We start from the raw sequence: 4,357 nt of genomic DNA on the forward strand, positions 1-4,357 counted from the left end.
GTCCAGTGTAAGTTATGTCTTTCCTGTAACTATTGTTGAGACAAAGATTAAAATCAGTCATTAAATACCTCAGGAAACTAAATTGAAAGGCTTGTTTGTTTTAGCACAGTTATCCCTAACTGATGACTTCCATTTGAAGACTATTTGCCAGTTTTGGGAAATGAGGCTATTTAAAACTCAGGTCTGTATACTGGCAGCTACAGTTATTTTACAAAAGCTTAGGGGAAAAAAAGCCCTTGATCATGGAAATGGGAAGTGCCCAATTTGCAGGTTACTGACTTGGGTGCTATTCTTGGTTATTAGGCACTGAAATCAAAATCTTGTTAAGTAAAATCAATCCTGTCATCATTACCACAGTATTTAGAGTGCAGCCAGATAACCATTGCACAGGAACTCAAAGAGAAGCAGAAAGAGCAGATGTAAAAGCAGGCAAGGGTGCTGGAGGGGAAAAATCCAGACTGCAAGGGGGGGAATCTGATGCCAACCAAGAGACCTGGAGCACCAGGTTCAGGAGATTCTGCTCTGAGGAGATCATTGGGATGGAGACCCTGGAACTCTTCTGGTGAGGACTGGACTGAAAGGTTTGAGGATGAGAACAGAAAATTCCTCTCCACAACTGAAACAAAGCCACAGAGAGGTGACTTAAAATGGATCACAATTGTAAGAGGGGAGTAACAGCAGGGTTTTTGGCAACAGAAACTGGCCTAAAGTGTCTCAGATTTCCTGGTTTGTACTGTAAGAGTCACTTGCATGCTGAAAAGAAAAGGCTTCCCTATACAAGCAGATACTGCTGGGTAAGTGCAGTAGGAACCACAGAAAAGGGAAGCCTATATCATCCAGAATATATCATCATCCAGAATTACCTCTGGAAGTCAGCAAGCCTTCAAGACAGCAAGTCAATAAATCCACAAATGAATGAAAAGTACCATGAAACACAGAGTCAAAACTGTAGCAAGTAATTTCACAACAAACAAGAGGCAACATCCTGTCATAATAGGAGGGTGATGTCAGCTAATTCAGACACTGTCTAGGTGTACTGAGGAGGCAGTTTACTATAACATAATTACTGCTAGGAAAATAAAAATAAAAAGAAAAAGCATTATTAAATTCACACAAATCAAAGCAGTCCAGGGGAATCAGCATGAAAGAAGGAAAAAAGCATTCTTAAATTCACACAAATCAAAACAGTCCAGGGGAATCAGCATGAAAGAAGCATTGGCAGAATTTTTACATTGCCACCAGTCTGCTATAGGGAAGGTTCTTACAGGAAAATCAAATATTTTGATCATTACTTCTGCAGAATACTAGATTTTAAAATCATTGAGTAAATCAAAGATTTGGATCATTGTAGAACTGTAACAGTCAACCACACCCTCCACACCAATTTTTTTAAAATGTGAGTAAGAAAGATGAGAAGCCTAAAAAGTAAAAGAAAAAAAAATTGAAAACACTGTGGTCAAAAGATCACTGGACAGGTTTGGTCCAGTGGTGTTTGAAGTTGGTGGTAAATCCTTAGGTATCCTACAATAGATCAGTGAAATGGGACTGGATGAAAACAAATTAGAGGTAAGGTGGTGTGGGAGTGTTTAACTAAAGGGCACATCAAAAGGAAAGGAAAAAGGGTTAGAACTCCATATTCTGCACTAAGGAATGATCTAAAAATTAAGATATATCTGAGGATTACCAACCATGGCAGAGTCCAGTTACTCCAGATTTATGGTTACACACATAAAACACACATTCAATTTTATTTATCAAAGTACAGCTCACAGTTACCAGGTTGGAACTGCTCATTGTGCTCACGAGTTTATTTCTTGTCATCTGACCATGTAATTTCATAATCTGTATATTCTTTCTTCAGTATCTCTACAGTGACTGAGTGATCTGCTTTTCCATAGCCCTGCAAGACAGAACAAAATGCACATGGACATCAAGTCTTCAGAGCCATTCAGTTCTTACCAACACAACAAAATTGTTCACATGCAAATCAAAAGCTCTAAAATAGATACTCTTGTAATATCATGTTTTATTTTTCTATTATCCCTCTCCAATTCCCTCCTCCCCAAACTGAAGTTCTACTAAATAAATTAGGTGGGGTCAAACAGAAAATGCATTTTCTACACAATTTCTCCAGCAGAAAGCTTCTTTTAAAATGTTCCCAACCTATCAGCCACTGTATTTATGGAATGTTGCTTTAAACCACAGAGATTGCATTGACCCACTTTAAAGTGTGAGCATACAAACAGCTGATTTGGCTCACCTGATGGGAAAGGTAATAAGCAAACAAGTGTGAGCATTTGAGCACTACTCTGGCCACTAAAGAAATCAGAGTCTTCATGTTTTATTTATTTCCCATCCTGCCTCAGCTGATAATAGCACAATTTTAAGTATCTGTGCTCTTCAGCCACTGCAACTCCAAGGTAAGGTCAGATGACCTATGTGGTTTTTAGCCCTCATTTAAAAATCTCTGGTCACAGTGTTACTGTTTCACTGAAATTTAAGGCAGCTGTGGTCAAAGTGGCCTTTCCACTATTGTCCTACATGATCAAGTTATCTGGATTTCTTATTTCAGAACTGCACATAACAGTGCAGTACACAGATAGAAATCTCTGATTTACAGGTTATTTTTTCCCCATAATATTTCACATGAAAGTTTACTTAGAATACTGAATAAAAAGAGTCCAAGGTTGTATTATCAAACAAAACATACTCTTATTCATCAGTGATGGCCCCAAAGAGGAACAGCTTAAATAAACAAGCATTTAAACTGAAAAGGTTAAAGTTGATGCATTACAAAATGCAAGCTTTTCAAAAATAACAGATAATATAGTTATGTCAGTTGGAAAGCAACAGATCCACGGCTCACTCTTGCCTTGGCAACCACTTTGAAGACCTCATCCAGCCTTAAAAATAGCAACACAGCTCCAGAAGAAGTTAATAACTATTTCTCTGGTTTCAATAAAACACCAAAGTAGTTCTGTTTTAGAGTCTGACACCAAACCTTCAAGTAAAAAGAAGCATTAAACCAACATAATTAATATTTTAACTTCTGACCTGGGACTGAGGTCAGCTGAGCCTCAGGGTCTCCACCTGTCAGAAGCCCTCATGGCAATAAAACTCTGCTTTTACCTGATGCTCCTCCATGAGCATCAAGGCACCAAAAGCAGAGAGTAAACTCTGTTTCTCAGACTGCAAGAGTTGACCACTGCCTCTTAACACTTAATTTGGCAGCTAGATTAACAATACAGCTCTCCTACCCTAAAACCATTGTTTTTCTAATCTAACTCAAGTGAGCCAGGTAAGTTTTCCAGCTAATGTTTAAAATGTGATATAAATTGCCAAAAGCCACCATGCTATTAACCAAAAATCCCACAGCATCAGAGACAGAAGCATTTGAAGGAAAATGAGAGATGCACTTACTGTTGAGAGCCCAAATACCCTGATTTTCTTGTCTTTGCTATTATGTTCAATTTTCCCTCCTCCAAGGCACTTGCATTCATATCCCAGCTTTTCCATCTCAGGATTTACTTTTTCAAATATATGATCTGCACAAGAATGGTGAGAGACATTAGAACAGGAACTAGGCATTACATAGTCTAGAACTTATTTTTTAACTTCTTTCTTATTTCACATGAAAGGCAGGCAGGTTTCTCTTCAGAGGCGCAGAAAAGCTGCAGTTAAAGCAGTTAAAGTTTTTTAGTTAGCATACATCGTTCTCCAAAATGAGGCTGATGGTATTAGGAAAATTAATCCACTAATACCAGAGGTTTATGTTCACAAATGAGACAGAGGAGTCCTGTAACTTTATTCAAATGAAGGGAGAGGTCATGGGCACTTCCCGTGGGGTCTCTCAAATTGTTAGAAGACAGTCTCCTTTTTATTATAATTTTTCCGCTTCTGTCTTTCCCTTGAAAGGTACAGACTTCCCCAGTCGCCTAACTCCATTTCTAATGTGTACCCCCCCACCATTTTTCTTTTTCCCTATGCCTCTGTTCTTTTTCTGCAAATTCAGGGATTTAGCACAGTCTTGAGCAAGTCTGTGTCAATTAGTGGAATTCCATAGGAATTTAGTTCCCCCTCCATTGCTTCTTTCACCTCTCAATATTTGCCCTTATCTACCCTCAGGCCCGCGGTTTGCAACACCTCCTCAATTCTTTTCAACTGGGTTCCGAAATGGCACACGAGAGATATATAGCCCCAATTTTCCTATCACCCGGGGGATGCAGAAAGTGGGGAAAAGGGGATTTTTTGAGCTGTTTAGGGCAGGGCTCCCGCTCCGCCTCAGACCCGCCGGGGTCCGGCGGCCGCGTCCCGCCGCCGGGGGGGCCCCGCTCCCCGCGGGCCGTCACGCACTGTG

At 39.8% G+C, this 4,357-nt stretch overlaps 1 long non-coding RNA gene across 1 annotated transcript; it reads right to left on the bottom strand.

The window, feature by feature from the left end:
• Positions 1 to 1,724: 1,724 nt before the first annotated feature.
• Positions 1,725 to 3,545, bottom strand: LOC102041129. The gene is made up of 2 exons (XR_265446.2): positions 3,421 to 3,545; positions 1,725 to 1,900 (listed from the first exon to the last, which is right to left on the bottom strand). It is a non-coding gene; the product is annotated as an uncharacterized LOC102041129 (long non-coding RNA).
• Between the last annotated feature and the right edge of the window lie 812 nt (positions 3,546 to 4,357).

Source organism: Geospiza fortis, unplaced genomic scaffold (genome assembly GCF_000277835.1).
Source record: "Geospiza fortis unplaced genomic scaffold, GeoFor_1.0 scaffold5, whole genome shotgun sequence".
Taxonomy (NCBI): domain Eukaryota; kingdom Metazoa; phylum Chordata; class Aves; order Passeriformes; family Thraupidae; genus Geospiza; species Geospiza fortis.